This window comes from Neofelis nebulosa, chromosome 2 (genome assembly GCF_028018385.1).
Source record: "Neofelis nebulosa isolate mNeoNeb1 chromosome 2, mNeoNeb1.pri, whole genome shotgun sequence".
In the NCBI taxonomy this organism is placed as follows: Eukaryota; Metazoa; Chordata; class Mammalia; order Carnivora; family Felidae; genus Neofelis; species Neofelis nebulosa.
The window spans coordinates 195,562,101-195,579,877 of NC_080783.1; the positions used below are offsets into that span (position 1 = coordinate 195,562,101).

Consider the following 17,777-nt stretch of genomic DNA (forward strand, 5'->3'; position numbering starts at 1 on the left):
TTTTCACTTTCTTTAAGATGATTTATAAAATAAAAAATAATCAAAAATGAAAAAAGATGATTTATGAATAGAAGTTCTTCACTTTCATATAGTCAAATGGGTCGATATTTTCTTTCTGAGATAGTGCTTTTTGTATGCCTTATTTAAGAAAACCTTCTTAATCCAGGTTCAGAAAGATATTTACCTATACTTCTGTGATGTGTCACACTATTTTCATGTGTCAACATGACTGGGTCATGTGGTACACAGATATTTGGTTAAATATTACTTCTGGGTATGTCTGTGAAGGCGTTTCTGGATTAGATTAACATTTCAGTAAAGCAGATTGCCTTCCCCAATGTGAATGGGCCTCATCCGATACGCTGAAGTCTGAACAGAATAAAAAGGCTGAGTAAGAAAAAATTCTCTGTGTCTGCCTGTCTTCAAGCTAAGACATCAGTCTTCTGCTTTTGAACTTGGACTCCAACTGGAACTTATGCCATCTGTTCTCCTGGTTTTCAGACCTTTGTACTTGGACTAGAACTATACCATTAGTTTTCTTGGGTCTTTAATTTGCCTACAGGAGATCTTGGGACTTCTCAACCTTTATAATTGCATGAGCCAATTCCTTATAATAAATCTTTATATATATATGTATGTGTTTAACACATATATAAATTATATATTTGTATATATATTTATATCTTTATTTATGTAACTCATAAGCAAATATATATTTATATATGCAAAATATATTGACATGTATTTTATATTAAATATATACTTATATATATATTTTTAAGATTTTTTTTTAAGATTTAAAAATTTTAAGCAATCTTTACACCCAATGTGGGGCTCAAACACACAAACCCAAGATCAAAAGTTGCATGCTCTACTGACTGAATCAGCCAGGCACCCCATATATTTAATGTACATAATTTACATAAATGTACCTTAAAATAAATATAAATCTATCTATCTGTCTATCTACCATCTCCTATTGGCTCTGTCTTCTTTGGAGAACCCTGACTAATACAATTTCTTAAAAAAAATTTTTTTTTTTAATGTTTATTTATTTTTGAGACAGAGAGAGACAGAGCATGAATGGGGGAGGGGCAGAGAGAGAGGGAGACACAGAATTGGAAGCAGGCTCCAGGCTCTGAGCCATCAGCCCAGAGCCCGACGCAGGGCTCGAACTCACGAACCGTGAGATCGTGACCCGAGCTGAAGTCAGACGCTCAACCCACTGAGCACCCAGGCGCCCCTGACTAATACAATTTCTATAAGACATTTAAATTTATTTGATATTTAAGTCTTTAACCCATGTGGAACTGAATTTTGTGCATTATGTAAAGTAGGGATCCAATTAATTATTTTTCTAAATAGATCATCAGTTCCCCTTCTTTTCCCATATATCTGCTATGCCACCTCTGTTGTACATCTAAGTTCCATATGTAAATCTGTTTTGAACAATCTAGTCTATTGTACTGATCATTTTGTATCTCTGAGCCAGCATCAAATCGTCCTGTTGCTATACCTTCTTAATAATCCCTGGTATCTGATAAGGCAAATCACACCACTTTATTCTTTTCTTCAGAAATGTTTAAGGTAATTAATTAGATCTCTTAGTACCCATTTTGGAGCTTTTAATATGATTTCCAATTAAAAGAATCCTGGATTCTTGGAAAAATGGCTATTTTTCACATCTGGATAGAAAATGTACAAAATGAGTCAAAACATTTTCTAATATTACAAAATGAGGAAATTATAAATATTTCTGGGACTGCAAATGACCCGGTGGCCAACTTGAACCCTGGTCAAAGATGGAAAAATAGAGTATAAGTACAACAATAACTTTGACGGATTAAAATACTTCAAATATATTTTAATACATACATTTGTAATGATACTAAAAAACCCTCATTGGTGACCTTTGGAATATGCTAGTGAACCATTACTTTTGTTTGATTATCTTACTTTGTATTGGGTTAAAAAAGACACAGCAAAATGCATTTAAATGTATAGGCCTTAATATGTGCAAATTAAGTGTATAATCTTAAATGTATAAATTGATGAAAATTTACATTTATATACGTCTATGTAACTATCACTCAATATAAGGTATAGAATAATTCTTCTCAACTCTTAACGTGTATATGTATCAGCTGGTGATTTTCAAGTTCTGATTCAGTAGGTCTATTGTGAGACCTTGGATCCTATGCATTTAATAAGCTCCCAGGTGATGCTGATACTGATGATTTGTGGCCCACACTTGAGAAGCAAGAATATAAATTCTTCTATGTTGTAGCATGTAGTAGTAATAGTAGTTTTTTTTTAGTTGCTGAATGATTTTCATTTGTTAATAGAATTACTATTCCTACATTTATTACTTATTTTACCATTAATGGACATTTTTGTTTCCAATTTTAGGCCATTATGAATTCAATTGCTGTGAAAATTCTTGTACATGTCTTTGGGTGGACATATGCACTTACTTGGTAGGGAGTATATACCTAGGAATAGAATTGTTGGGTCATAGGGTCTCTGTATAACTTTAGCAGATACTGTCAAACAGTTTTCCAAAATGGCTGTACCGTTTTGCTCTTACCAGCAAGGTATCAGAGTCTTGGTTGGTCCATACTTCACCCACACTTGTACTGTTCTTGTTAAAATACAGTTATCCTGTTGAGTGTGTGGTGGTATCCAATGCAGGTTTTCTGGCCAGTGGGAGACCCTCTTTTGAGAAGTTCCTCCTCAAGTGATTTTTTTTCCTACTAAAATTTGTGGCTTGTTTTTTTGTTTCATATTGGCTTGTAGGGATTCTTCACAGATTCTGGATGTGAGTTCTTCATTTGATCGATATACTGCAAATACCTTTTCCCAGTCTGTGGTTTGTTTCTTCACTCTCTTTAATGATGTCTTTAATGAACATAAGTTTAATTTTAACAAAATCCAATTTGTCAGTATTTTTTTCTTCAATTTTTGAAAGTTGTGGTAAAATACACATAACATAAAATTTACCATCCTGACCATTTCTAAGTGTACAATCAGTGGCATTAAGTACATTCATACTGTTGTGCAACCATCACCACCATCCATTTCCCGGACTTTTTCCCTTGCGAAACTGAAACTCCGTACCCATTAAACAACCACTCCCCATTCCTGTTTCCCCTCAGTTGCTGGTAATCATCATTCTACCTTCTGTCCCTAGGATTTTGACTACTGTTAGTACCTTGTGTAGGTGGAATCATACACTTACACCTATGGAATAATACAGTATTTGTCTTTCTGTGACTGGATTATTTCACTTATTTCTTTGTCTCTTGCAATGTTTTTTGATTTAAAATTTATTTTGTCTGATACTAGCATAGCCACTCCTGCTCTTACATTACTGTCCTCTCTTGTGCTTATTTTTTGTAGTGAAATGCTTATATTCCTTTCTCATTTCCTTTTGTGTATATTTTATTTCTTTTTTTTTTTAAGTTTATTTATTTTTGAGACAGAGGGAGATAGAGCATGAATAGGGGAGGGTCAGAGAGAGGGAGACACAGAATCCGAAGCAGGCTCCAGGCTCTGAGCTGTCAGTACAGAGCTCGAGGCGGGGCTAGAACTCATGGACCACGAGGTCGTGACCTGAGCTGAAGTTGGACATCTAACCGACTGAGCCACCCAGGCGCCCCTATTTCTTTTTTTTTTTTTTTTAAGTTTATTTAGTTATTTTGAGAGAGAGAGAGAGAGAGAGAGAGAGAGAGAAAGAGAGCGAGCATGAGCTGGGGAGGAGCAGACTGAGAGGGAGAGAGAGAATCCGAAGCAGGTTCCCCATTGTCAGCAGAGACCCTGACGCCAGGGTTGATCTTACAAACCATGAGATCATGACTTGAGCCGATATCAAGAGTCCTATGCTTAACCAACTGAGCCGCCAGATGCCCCATTGTGTATATTTTAGAGCTCTTTTCTTTGTGGTTACTATGAGGATTTCATTTAAAATTTTAAAGTTATAACTACTTTGAATTTATACCAGCTTAACTTTAATAACATACAAAAAGCTCTATCCCCACTGCTTTTGGTTGTTGATATCACAAAATTATATCTTTATATATGGTGTGTTCTCAAACATAAACTAATAATTATTGTAAGTGCATTAGTCTCCTAAATTAGGTAGAAAACAAGATGTGAAGTTACAAACTAAAGGTGCAGTAATACTAGCTTTTACACTAACACTTTTTTTCTTTAAATGTATTAGTCTCTGAAATCATGTAGAAAACAAACAAAAAATGCAGTTACAAACCATTCTTACAATAATATGAGGTTTTATGATTGCCCATGTTTTTACCTTTACTGAGATCTTTTAAAAATGTTTTTAAAAAGATTTTACTTTTGGGGCGCCTGGGTGGCGCAGTCGGTTAGGCGTCCGACTTCAGCCAGGTCACGATCTCGCGGTCCGTGAGTTCGAACCCCGCGTCAGGCTCTGGGCTGATGGCTCGGAGCCTGGAGCCTGTTTCTGATTCTGTGTCTCCCTCTCTCTCTGCCCCTCCCCCGTTCATGCTCTGTCTCTCTCTGTCCCAAAAATAAATAAAAAATGTTGAAAAAAGGGGCGCCTGGGTGGCGCAGTCGGTTAAGCATCCGACTTCAGCCAGGTCACGATCTCGCGGTCCGTGAGTTGGAGCCCCGCGTCAGGCTCTGGGCTGATGGCTCAGAGCCTGGAGCCTGTTTCCGATTCTGTGTCTCCCTCTCTCTCTGCCCCTCCCCCGTTCATGCTATGTCTCTCTCTGTCCCAAAAAAAAAAAAAAAAAAAAAAAAATGTTGAAAAAAAAATTAAAAAAAAAAAAAAAAGATTTTACTTTTAAGTAATCTCTACACCCAATGTGGGGCTTGAACTTCATGACCCTGAGATCCAGAGTCACATGCTATACAGACTGAGTCAGCCAGGCTCCTCAGCCTTTATTAGGATCTCTATTTCTCCATACAGCTTTGAGTTACTGTCTAGTGTCCTTTCATTTCACCCTGCAGGACTACCTTGAGCACTTTTTTGCAGGGAAGGTGTAATGGTAACAAACTTCCTCAGCTTTTGTTTTCTGGGATTGTTTTAATATCCTTCTTAGTTTTAAAAAACAGTTTTGCCAAATACAAGATTTTTGATTGACATTTTTTTTTTTCTCTTAACAATTTTGATATATTGACGACTCTAGTCTGGCCTTCAGAGTTTCTGATGAGAAATCTGCTTATGATCTTATTGAGGACACCTTGTAATGCGACAGGTCACTTCTCTCTTATGCTTTCAAAATTCTTTGTCTTTGTCTTTTGGCAGTGTGAATATAATGTGTCTCAGTGTAGGTCTCTTTGAGTTCATCTTTGATTCTTTGAGCCTCTTAGATGTTTTTTTTTTTTTAATTTTTTTTCAACGTTTTTTATTTATTTTTGGGACAGAGAGAGACAGAGCATGAACGGGGGAGGGGCAGAGAGAGAGGGAGACACAGAATCGGAAACAGGCTCCAGGCTCCGAGCCATCAGCCCAGAGCCTGACGCGGGGCTCGAACTCACAGACCGCGAGATCGTGACCTGGCTGAAGTCGGACGCTTAACCGACTGCGCCACCCAGGCGCCCCACCTCTTAGATGTTTATATTCATGTCTTCCACCAAATTTGGGAAGTTTCAGACAATATTTTTTCAAATATTCTCTCTGTTCCGTTCTCTCTTTTAATCTCCTTCTAGGACTCCCACAATATATTTGCTGGTCCTTTGATGGTATCCCACAGGTCCCTTAGGCTCTGTTCATTTTTCTTCAATCTCTTTCCTTTCTGTTCCTCAGCCTCAATAATTTCCATTGTCTTACTTTCAAGTTCATGGATATTTTCTTCTGCCTGTTCAAATTTGTGTTTGAAAGTCTCTAGTGAAGTTTTCATTTCAGTTAGTGTATTTTTCATCCCTAGAATATCTTTTTAGATTTTTTTAAACATTTATTCATTTTTGAGAGACAGACAGAGCATGAGTGGGGGAGGGGCAGAGAGAGAGAGAGAGAGAGAGAGAGAGAGAGAGACAGAATCGGAAGCAGGCTCCAGGCTCTGAAATGTCAGCACAGAGCCTGATATGGGGCTTGAACTCACGGACCGCAAGATCATGACCTGAGCCAAAGTTGAATGCCCAACCGACTGAGCCACCCATGCGCCCTTCTTTTTAGGTTTTCTATCTCTTTATTGATAGACATTTTGTTCATACATTATTTGCTTGACTTTCTCCATAGCCTTCTTTAGTTTTTGAACATTGTTAAAACAGTTGCTTTAAAGTCTTTGTCTAGTAAATCTAGCATTAGGTCTTTTTATTTTTATTTATTTATTTATTTTTATTTATTTTTGGGACAGAGAGAGACAGACAGAGCATGAACGGGGGAGGGGCAGAGAGAGGGAGACACAGAATCGGAAACAGGCTCCAGGCTCCGAGCCATCAGCCCAGAGCCCGACGCGGGGCTCGAACTCACGGACCACGAGATCGTGACCTGGCTGAAGTCGGACGTTTAACCGACTGCGCCACCCAGGCGCCCCTAGCATTAGGTCTTTTTAAGGGACTGTTTTTGTTTGTTAATTATTTCTCTTTGCATAGGTCATACTTTTCTGTTTCTTTGTATACTTTGTGATATATTGTTGAAAACTTGAGATTTGTACCTAATAATGTGGTAACTCTGGAAATCAGAGTTTCCCCCATCTTTCTTTCTTTCTTTCTTTCTTTCTTTCTTTCTTTCTTTCTTTCTTTCTTTCTTTCTTTCTTTCTTTTCTCCTTCTTTCATCTTTCTTTCTTCCTTTCTTCCTTTAAATAAGTTTTTGTAAACTGTTTCTATGCCTAGGATCAACCTGAGGTGTAAACTTAAGGTCTTCTCCACTGTTTTCTGAGACCATGTCTTTTCCTGGGTATGCCCAGTGACACTCTAATTTCTCCTATATATGTAGTTGCTTTTAAATATCTTAGTCTTTAATGTCTAGTTACCAAAAAGAGAAAGAAAAATGAAGGGCAAAGAAGGATCTAACTTCTTAAACCCCTGGAAGCCACTTTAGCCAGGGTGTGTGCGTGGGTGTCTTGCAACAATGAGAGGAGGTCCAAATACAACGGCCACCTCCTCTTTGTCTACATCTTGTTATTTGAAGTAACTTTCAAGGGTCAGAGCACAGATCCCTGATATTTGGAGAAAAGGCTACTTTTGGCACCCTGGCTTCTGCAAGCTGCTCCAAGAAAACATGCACAGCCACCTGTCAGGTAGCTGGAGGTGGGGGATAAGCAGATGTTACTGTGCTAAACCTGAAATTGACCAAAATTAATAGGAATTTATTGTCCAAGTTTTTCCTGGAAGTTGCAAGCCTTTCCAAAGACTCCAGAGCTCCAAAAATAGATTCTCCAGTGCAATTGTTGCCTGGGTGAGGAGACAGGTTGTTGGTGCTTCCTACTCCATCATCTTCCTAGAATCCTTCTACGATATTTTATTATATGGTTATCACCTTTTGCATCCTGCTTAGGATTTTCCCACTCCAAAATCATAAAGATATTCTCCTATATTTCCATCCAGAAGATTTAATACTTTACCATTCATATTTAGGTCTGCAATCCATTTTGAATTGCTTTTTGTCATTAAGGAGGGCACTTGGGATGAGCACTGGGTGTTATATGTAAGTGATGAAGCACTGGATTCTACCCCTGAAGCCAAGACTACACTGTATGTTATTTAACTTGAAAATAAACAAACAAACAAAAAACAAAATAAAGAAAAAAAAAAGAATTGCTTTTTTGTAGTCAAGATTTTTAAAAAATATTTTTTGATGTCAAGGTTCATTTTTTTAAGTTTATTTACTTATTTTGAGACAGAGAAAGAGAGAGAGAGAGAGAGAGAGAGAGAGACATCAGGAGAGGGGGAGAGAGAGAGAGAGAGAGAGGGAGAGAGAGAATCCCAAGCAGGCTCAGGACTCAATTTCATGAACCGTGAGATCATAACCTGAGCCAAGATCAAGAGTTGGTCACTTAACCGACTGAGCCACCCAGGCACTCCAAGTCAAGGTTCATTTTAACCAACTCATGGTTTCTCAAACTTAAAGGGAACAAATCAAATATTTTTTTGCTTTTCCTATATGAACTATGCATTGAGGAGAGACTATTTCTCTTCATAGAAGAGATAATTGAGGAATGATGTTTCTCTTCATAGAAATGATCCAGCTAATAACTGAGGAGGAAATTAAATAATTGGTATGTCACCATTTTTCAGCCTCTAATGCATAAAAAGAGGCATCATATAAAGAGATATTATCAGATACAATCATCCACTGATGGAAATATACAATACTAGCTATAAAAAATTATTGCCCTCAAATTGAACTTGTGTCTGATCAAACCTCTAGATATACTTAAGAATTTTATAAAATTTTATAAAAAAATATGGGGGGATAGAGAAATATGATAAACAACTTTGCAAGCAAACCCTCAAACTATAGGAAATTCTCAAGATAAACAATCTTCTTTCTGCAACAAATGAATTTGCTGAAAAAAAAATGGAGAGGGAATCTATAGATTAAAAAAGACTTCAGTGACATTAATCAATTATAATGTATGAGAAGAATCAGAGAAATTTGTATATTTTACTATATATTTAATGATATTAAGGGATTATTGTTAAATTTTTAGATGTGATCATTATAATTATATTTAACAAAAAAAAATGCCTGTATTTTAGAGATACATACTAAAATGTTTATTAGTAAGATATTATGTCTAGGACTTGCTTCAAAATAATACAAAGAGAGGAGGAAGTGGAAGATATAAATTAAATGAGATTGGCCAGGAGTTTATAATAATTGAATTGGATAATTGAATAGATACAGGGGGAGGAGTATTATATTATTCTTTCTTCTACATTTTTGTTATGTGTGTGTGTTTGAAATTTTTCATGATAAAAAGTTTAAAAACTGTCCCCTTGTTACTTTTCCATATTGATTTTAGAACCAGCTTATCAAATTACATGGTTTTTTATTGAAACTGCACTGAATCTAGGATCAATATGGAAAGAACTGACTTCATTATAAAGTTATACTTTTTAAATTCATGGATGTGAATTATCTTTCCATTGATTAGCTTTTTTAAAATTTCAAGAAAAGTTTATACTTTTCTGCATCTTTATTAGGTTATTAAATATCTAACCCCTCATTGTAATATAGTAAATGATGTACTTTTGCAGATTACATGTTTTAGTATTGTGCTAATGTAAAAACATGCAAGTGACTTTTGTATATTGATCTTCTATCCAGGCACCTTGCTAAATACAGTTGCATCTAACAATTTGTCTTTCTTTTGTATTTTCTAGGTAAAGAGTTATGTCATCTGAAAATAATGTTAGTTTTATTTTCCCTCTTTAATCGTAACATGCATGTGCGTAAAAAAGTACCTTAAAAGAAAATTTGATAGGGCTACAATAGATAGGAAATAAACAAATCCACCATCATAGTGGGAGATTTCAATACATTTCCTTAAATTGGTGATAACACAAACAGATAAAAATACACTAAATATGTGGAAGACATGAACAATAAAATTGTACAACAGAGACTTGACAATTAGTACAATTAAAGAGTACAAAATCTTCTCCAGAACTATCTTAGTATCTATCTTACACTACTGAGAAAACTCAGTAGTGTAAAACAAAAATAAGCATTTAAAAAATACCTCAATGTCTGTGAGTCAGGAATTCAGGAGGAGCTTGCCTGGGTGGTTTTGATTCAATACATCTTTTAAAAATTTTTTAATTTATTTTAGGGGGAAAGAGGCAGAGAGAGAAGGGGACAGAGGGTCTGAAGTGGTCTCTGTGCTGACAGCAGAGTTGGCTCAATTTTCTCATGAGATTCACGGAAATGATTTTAGTGACTGCAGTTATCTGATGGCTTGATGGAAGCAGAAGTATCTACTTTCAGACTGAATTACCCACATAACTAGTAAGTTGGTGTTAGTGGTTGGAAAGAAGCCTCAGTTCCTCCTCATTGTAGGTCTTGTCACAGGGCTACTGGAATATCTTCATGACATGGCAGCTGGTTTCCCTTAGGGTGAGCAACCTCAGATAACAAGGTGGAAACTGCAAGGTGTTTTATGACTTAGCCCCAGAAGTCACATGCTATCATTTTTGCAACATCTTATTGCTTGTACATAGCAGGCTTATTATTCAGTGTGGGAGGCGACTACCCAAGATTAACGCCTTGAGATGAGAATAATTAAGGGCCACCTTGAAGACTGATAAGCACATGTGTTATGTTTACAAACACCGATTATATACTAGTCACAGAGCAAGTTTCAACAAATTTTAAAGAAAAAGTATCATACAGGCAAGGTTCTTTGATCACAAATATACCCTAAATACTGCTATTTAGAAATGAAAAACATGCTTTCAAATAACTCATGTGTCAAAGAAGAGATCATAATGGAAATTTAAAAATACTCAGAACTGAATGATAATAAAACATGTGAGATACAGCGAAAATAGTTCTTCAAGGATAATTTTTAGCCTTACATATTTATATGAAAAAAGAAGAAAAGCTGAAAATTAGGGAACTAAGTTTCCAACTTAAGTGGTAAGTTAAAGAATAAGTAAACCCAAGGAAAGTAGAATAAAGTAGATAATAAAAATAACAGTAGATATCAGGAAGTTAGAAAAGATACAATAGAAAAAATCAGCAAAATTAACAAATTGATTCCTTATAATGATTAAAATACGGACAAAGAGTCTCTGCCAATGAGAACCAAAAAAATAGAGCAGACAAAAATAAATGTTAACCAAAAAAATAGAGCAGACACAAATATATGTTAACCAAAAAAATAGAGCAGAAACAATCACAGAGGAAGCAGAGATTCAGAAGATAATAAGAGAATTTTGTCAACAACTTTACAGCAATACATTTGAAAACTTAGACAAAACAGACATAGTATTAGAAAAATATAACTTATTAGAACTGACTCAAAAAGAAATAGAAAACCTGAAATAGTGCTTTAAATATTACTATTAAAGAAACAGAAGAAATAGTAAAACAAAACAAAACAAAACAAAACACTTCCCATAAAGAAAACACCAGTTCCAGATAGTTTTACAGATGTGTTTCACCAAATTTAAAAATATCAGATCATTCCAACCTTACATAAACTTTTTAGAGAAAAGAAAAAAGATAATACTTGTCCAACTCATTCTATAAAGCTAGAATAGCTTAGATACCAAATCCTAGATAACAAAAAAATGAAAATATCAGGCTTATTTTATTTATTAATATAGATGAAAAAATCCAAAACAAATATTAGCAGATCAAATCCAATGATATATGTACAATAAATCATAAAGTTCCTTGAGTAAGTTGGGTTTATTTCAGGAAAATAAAATCAAATATCAGGAAAATCTCTAAATATAATTGACCACAACAGATTATAGGAGAAAAACCATACGATCATGTCAAAAGATGCAGAAAAAGCCCTTGATAAAATTCAATGTGGATTTAATTAAAACTTTTAGTAAATTAGAACTAAATTTGAACTTCCTTTACTTGATCAAGAGAGGTCTCCAAAAACTCTGCAATAAATATCATCATAAAGAAGAAATGCCAGAGCATTAAATTCATACATAAGACAAAGTTACCTGCCATCATCACTTCTAACATTGTACCTTAGGACCTGGCCAGCACAATAAAAAAAAGGAAAATAAGTGAAAGGCAACAGGATTATTTTATCTCTAAATATATTAAACAGTTATTTTATATTCTGTGTTTCACAGCTCTAAGTTGAGTTATTTGCAGATGTGTTTCTGCTACTTGTTGTTTTAGCTGGTTCTTGTTCTTTTTTCTTGTTTCTTTTTTTAAGTTTATTTATTTTTGAGAGAGAGTGGCAGAGAGATGGGGGGGGGGCGCGGACAGAGGATCTGAAGTGGGCTCCATGCTGACAGCAGAGAACCTGATGTGGGGTTCAAACTCATGAACCGCAAGATCATGACCTGAGCCCAAGTTGACTGCTCAACTGACTGAGCTACCTAGGCGCCCCGCTGGTTCTTGTGCTTGATGTCATATTTCCATGTGTGTTTGGTGATATTTGATTGTGTTCATTCATTTTCTTTGGAACCTTATCTGTGGAAATCATTCGAGGCCTGAGCTTTATATTGGCTTCTGCCTGGCACCTGGGGCACTACCAGTTTGGAATCATTTAATGCTAAATTCTTGGTTTGAGGTTTTTCAGATGTCCCAGATAGTTGCATATTGTGTGAGGTCTAAGTTGTAGTTGTGGAATCTCAGGAGGTGATTCTTTTTTCCTACATTCATTGCTATTGCCAAGGTTTAAAACATAATTTTCTTGAGGCACCTGGGTGGCCCAGTCAGTTAAGCGTCTGACTCTTGATTTCAGCTCAGGTCATGATCTCACAGTTTGTGAGACTGAGCCTCGCATCAGGTTCTGATGCTGTCAGCATGGAGCCTGCTTGGAATTCTCTCTCACTCTGTCCCTCCTCCACTCATTCTCTCTCTCTCTTTCAAAAATGAATAGATAAACGTTAAAAAAAACCCAGTTATTTTCTTGCAATTTCCTGGGTGTGGGGATGGGGCAAGTTTTTTCTAGTTCGCCTGTACCTTAGAGTAGAGAGAATGCTTTGAGGTTCTAAGTTTATGCAGAGGAGTGTTTGCTCAACTTGGGCAGACCCTGTGCTTTATCTTTTTTCCCATATTGCCTTGAGAGATCATGAAAACTGAAGCTCAATTTCACCTGTTAGCAAATACCTCCATGTCAGTTATTTATCGCCACAATGTTATGGCATAACATACCGTTCAAAAATTCAGTGGCTTAAATTAATAAGCATTTATTATTGCTCAAGAGTCCTCAACTTTGTGGGATGGTTCTTCTCATTCAGCTGGCCTCACTTAAGTGTCTGCAGTCAGCTACAGTCAGGTATATACCTCTGTTGCTCTTGGCTGGGCCCTCTCTTGTTTGGGGGTCAGCTGGCTATACCTGACCAAGAGATGGTGGCTCTGATGGTCTTGGCTGGGAAAGCCTGGCTCTCTTGCACCTGTCTCTTGTCTCCAGCAGGCTATCCCAGGCTTACACTCACTGTGGAGGCAGGAGTTCAAGAGAAAGAGCAGGAGTATGCAAGCTCTAAAGCTTAGGCTTAGAACTGGCACGTGACTTCTTCCCTATTCTATTGGCCAAAGCAAGTGGCAAGTCAGATTCATGGTGTGGGAAAGTAGAGTCCATCTCTTGATGCAGGGAGTTTCAAAGTCATATGGCAAAGGACATGGATGCAGGGAGAGGTGAATTGGTGCCATTTTTGCAACCAATGTATCATAACCGCCAAGACTAAAGTTGCCTTCAGTGCTCTTCATACTTCTCTGGTTTTGCCTTCAGTTAGATTTTGGCTGGGGTGATTTTAATTTTCTTGCCAGCTCATTGATGCATTTAAGAAGATTAAAAAAATTTTTTTTTAGCTATCACTTTTTAACACTTATCACGTTTTCAGTGGGAGGATCAACGAAGCACCTAGTCTGCCATACTGCTTGAATGACAGACAGTTTGATGAGTTCTTGTCTCTGCACATGTGTGGTTTTCTACCCTAATTCTCTCTCCCAACTTGGAGCCTACTCAAATGCTTCCTTTATGTTTCATTGCTTTTCTGACTACTCCTCTTCACTGAGGCAGAGTTGGCTGTTGCCTCTAAACTCAAAGTATTCTGTACTTATCTCTATTAAGGCATGGAATTCCTAACACGGCAATCATACTTTGTGAAGTGCAGGGTCCCTTGTTAAAGATTAAGAATTCCAAGATAGCGACAGCAGAGCATTACACCAAGAGTGGGGCCTTTTTAAGTGTGGGACTCTGTGTGACTGCACAGCTCACACTCCTAAGAAGCTGGCCCTGATCGTAATTATTGGCTTACATTTCCATCTCCCTTATATGTCACTGGATGGCTATGAAAGAACACGGCCTAAGGTAAGCCTGTCTTCAGATGTCCCAGATAGTTGATACTGATTAATCATAATCAGTAAATCGTTGTTGAGTTAACAAATGAAAGCTGCCCTATATTCTCAGTTCTCAAACATATCAACCCTTTGATGACAGCTTTAAGAGAAAAGTAGAAAACCATATTAAATGTCCCTATTCATTATAAGATGCATTCCAATGTCAGAATAGTTAACAAAATGTGTATCTGAGAAACCATGGTGGTGCCTTTTGGTGTCTGACATGATGACTATTCTCATACTTCATGGAAAGCAAAATGGTTCTTTCGGTTCTAAAGTGGGTTCCTGAGAACAAGTTTCTACTTTATTTTCTGTCATATCTGCTCGTGGGTGGTCCCTGGCCTGGAAATGGTCTGCAACCTTAGCTCATGATTGAAAATTCTTGATGGAACAGGTGTTGTGGGCAGCAGGGCACGTAACCATTCTGCCAGACCCCTGTCCCCAGACTTCTAAGTTTCCTTGGGGAAGGGCTTTCCAAACTCCTTTCTGTCATTTATGTCATGTGGCATCTATAAACATTTCCCTGGAGAAAGGGGAAAGGGCGTAACTCCCTTTTGGAGCTTTGAATTCTACTTTCCCTGCTTCAGTTTCCCCCTTTATACAAGGAAGAGCCAGGAACCCCAAAGGGGTACAGGGAAAAGGGAATTGTTGAGTGGATGTTCAATCATAACTCCTCCAAGATCCGTTCCCGGAGAGGAGGACAGTTGGTCTCCCAAGCCTGCAAGCCCTCACTTCACCACCCCAAAGCTTTCAAGACCAGACAAGGTGAAGGAAGGAAGATGGGAAGAGGGCTTTAAGGATTCCTCTCCACCCCAACTTTCAGCGCCTGAGGCAGTGTTCCCTCACACCCACCCTGGGAAGTCAGGATCCAGGACCAGCCCCTCCCCCACATTTCCAGCCCCTCCCCCTGCGGCTTCCCCCAAGCGGCCCCCCCCCCCCCCCCCATTACAGCATCGCTTTGGGCGCCAAGACGGATTCCAGCCAGGAACTGCTGCAGTCAGCTCTCCTCCGCCTCTCCTGGCTCCCGCAGCCTGTGTCCTGGCTCTGCAGCCTCCGGCTGTGCTTCGGACAGTCCCCTTTCCCTTCCCCACCCCGCCCCCGCCATGGCACAAACCCTGGCTCAGGGCCTAGAGGTGGGCGGGCACAGTGGGCAAGGGTGGGAGCCCCAGCAAAGTCGCCAGGTATAGCGGGGTTCTCCCTCCACACTGGGAATGCCTGGGGCTGTGCGGACTGTGGGTGGGGGACTCCTGTCCGTGGCTTGGAGGCCGGGCACAGCGCCCCACCCTGGCAGGGGCTGGGGCAGAGAAAGGGGGCTCCTCGAACCCAAGCCAGGAGCCGAAGTCGGGTAGCTGACTGGGAAAACCCGAAGGGTCTCCCGAGGCAACGTGTATAGGGGGCTGTGTGTGACATTCAGGGTGTGACTGTGCCTCGGTGGGCGCGATTCCGTGCCTGTGGGGCTGTGCGACTGTCTCCCCGGCCGCCCGCCTCGGGGCTTGGGTCCCTGTGCCTAGGTCGGCTGTGCTTGGTCGTGACACCGTGTGCCTGTTCCTGGGTCGGGCGGACACGGACCCGGTGGTCCCCGGAGAGGGGAGCTGGTTCGCACCCCAGAGCTGGGGGCCTCCCCAAGGCTGTCGCTCCGCCCGGCGGGCGCTCCTCCGAGACCCCGGCGGCGGTCCGCCGGCTGCGACCTCGGCCCTCCTGGGTCCGGTGCGGGGGCGGGGAGTTCGGTCCCCCTCCCTCTCCCGGGCTCGGCAGCCCTGCGTGGGGGCGGGGGCGGGGGCGGAGCGCGCGGGCGGGATCCCCCCGCCTCCCCTTCCTGGTCCCCGGGAAATCCAGCCTCCGTGGCTTGGCCGCCTCCCGCTCCCGCGCCCGCTGCCGCTCGGCGCTCGCTCGGGGCTCCGCAGCCGGCGCGGCCCCTCCGCTGGGGGCTCCGCAGTGCCGGGCCCCGTCCCTGCCTGCCGGTCCGCCCGCCCGCCGCCGCAGCGCCCCCGGCCCGGGCCGCCGGCACCATGTAACCCGGCCGGAGCCCGAGCCGGGCCAGGTAAGCCGCGGGGAGGGGTGGGGACGGGGCCGCGCTCGCGGCGCCCTCTGCAGCGCCCCCCAGCCTCGGCCTGGCTGCGGCCCCGGCGCCGCCCACGCCCCGGGCTCCCGCGGCCTCGGCTCCCGGCCCCGGGAGCGGTGGGGGGAGGGCTGGGCCTCCTCCGCCGCCTCCGCCCCCGCCCCGGCCTGGCGGCCGCGGGCCTGACCCCGGACACCGGCAGGGGGACCACGCGGAGCGAGGACCGGCCCTCCGGGGTTGAGCCTCGGGGGCCGGCCAGCCCCGGCCCAGTGCTGGCCGGGGCTGGAGGCTCGGGCTGGGGAGGGAGTAGCCAGCCGGGTTGTGGGGGGAAGTGGTGGTGTTGGGGAGATCCGGAGAGAAGTTTCCTTTGCAGGTGTGTGAGTGTGAGTGCGTGTCACTGTGTCTGTGATGAGTGTGAGTGTGTCACCGTGTGGGTCTGTGGGTGATTCTGTATGGCAGTGAGTGTGCGTGTGTCATTGTGGGTGAGTGTGTGTCAGTGGGTGTATGCAGTGAGTGTGGAGTGTGTTACAGTGTATGTATCTGTAGACATGTGTGTGAATGAGTGTGTGTGCTGTCACCGTGTGTGCCTGTGTATGTCTCTGTGCGTGTGTATGTGAATAGGATGTGTGTGTGCCAGTGTGACTGTGTCTCTGTGACTGGGTCCAGGTATCTGTGGCCTGTGTGTGTTGGCTGTGTGAGAATGTATCTGAGCAGGGTTCACTCTGAATCACTGACACCTGGGCCTTGTCCCTCCTCTCCCCAGGGGATTCCTGGTGGTGTGGAGGCATGGGACAGGGAGATCAGACTTTTCTGAGGTCAGATCATCCCTCCTCCCCTGTGACTCCTCACCTCTGACTCAGGCAAGAGCTGCATTGTACTCCCCACCTTGATCCTCACCTTCACCTACCTCAGGGGGTATCCTCTAGGATGCTACTGGTTGGTTGTGTCCTTCCTGCCTGCTGGGGCCCCTGGTGGTAGTATGACCAGGGGTGAGCTGGAGTGTCTGTGTGCTTCATTTTGGAGCCTGGGAACTTGTGTCAGCCCAGTAATGTTTCACCAAGGGCCCTTTAGTGCCAGGAGCTGAGGAGGCCAGGTGGAAGCTTCTGTCCTGTTGTTAGTCATCAGAGCAGGTGGCTGTCTCCCAGACTTCCAAGTCCTAAATTTCCAAGTTCTGGGTCATTTGTTCAGTTCCTTGGCTCCAGGTGGGTCTGTGCTAAAGCTCTTTGAAGTAATAATAGTAGGAAAACAATGCCCTTCTATCAGCCCAGGGCTTTTGAAAAATACTCCCCTCTCAACTCTTTCTTCTTATCCCCAGACAGCCTTGGGAAGCAGGCAGGCCAGGTTAAGCCATATGAAATTGTCAGTATTCAGTTGTTTTTGCTTTTTACCTATGAAAACAGCAACTTCATGTAATTCAACTAAATACAATGCCAATTTACAGATGAGAATGTTGAGGTTTGAGAGGTGAATTGCATTTCTCATGATTTCACCCTGCTAATCAGTGGAACAGAAAGACTCCAACCTAGGTCTTTGGGTGATTTCAAAGAGCTGGGCTGGGCCAAGGTTAAAGAATAGTACTCCCTGGTGTGTTCTCTCTGACCCTGGGGGCACTGATCTTCACCTCGCCCCAGCATTCCCTGACTGCTGGGGCTACTTCTGCACCCAGCTGCCAAGGCCTAAAAGGGAGAGAGGGGGAGAAAGAGAGGAGGGAGGGAAGGGAGAGGCTTCGTGAGTTGGCAGTGAAT

General features: G+C 41.5%; 2 protein-coding genes across 5 annotated transcripts in view; one reads left to right on the top strand and one right to left on the bottom strand.

Annotated features, from left to right (window-relative positions):
• GJB3 (gap junction protein beta 3) overlaps positions 1–17,777 on the bottom strand; it is a 215,587-nt gene that overhangs the window by 40,313 nt on the left and 157,497 nt on the right. The gene's annotated exons all lie outside the window — the stretch shown is intronic.
• Positions 14,966–17,777, top strand: part of DLGAP3 (DLG associated protein 3) — a 64,026-nt gene continuing 61,214 nt past the window's right edge. Inside the window, exon 1 of one of the 2 annotated variants that reach the window (XM_058718127.1) lies at positions 14,966–15,154. The gene's annotated coding sequence lies outside the window, so the exon portion shown is untranslated. Of the gene's footprint in view, positions 15,155–15,925; positions 16,015–17,777 lie in introns of those variants that run through there. The other variant, XM_058718129.1, reaches the window with a different exon arrangement.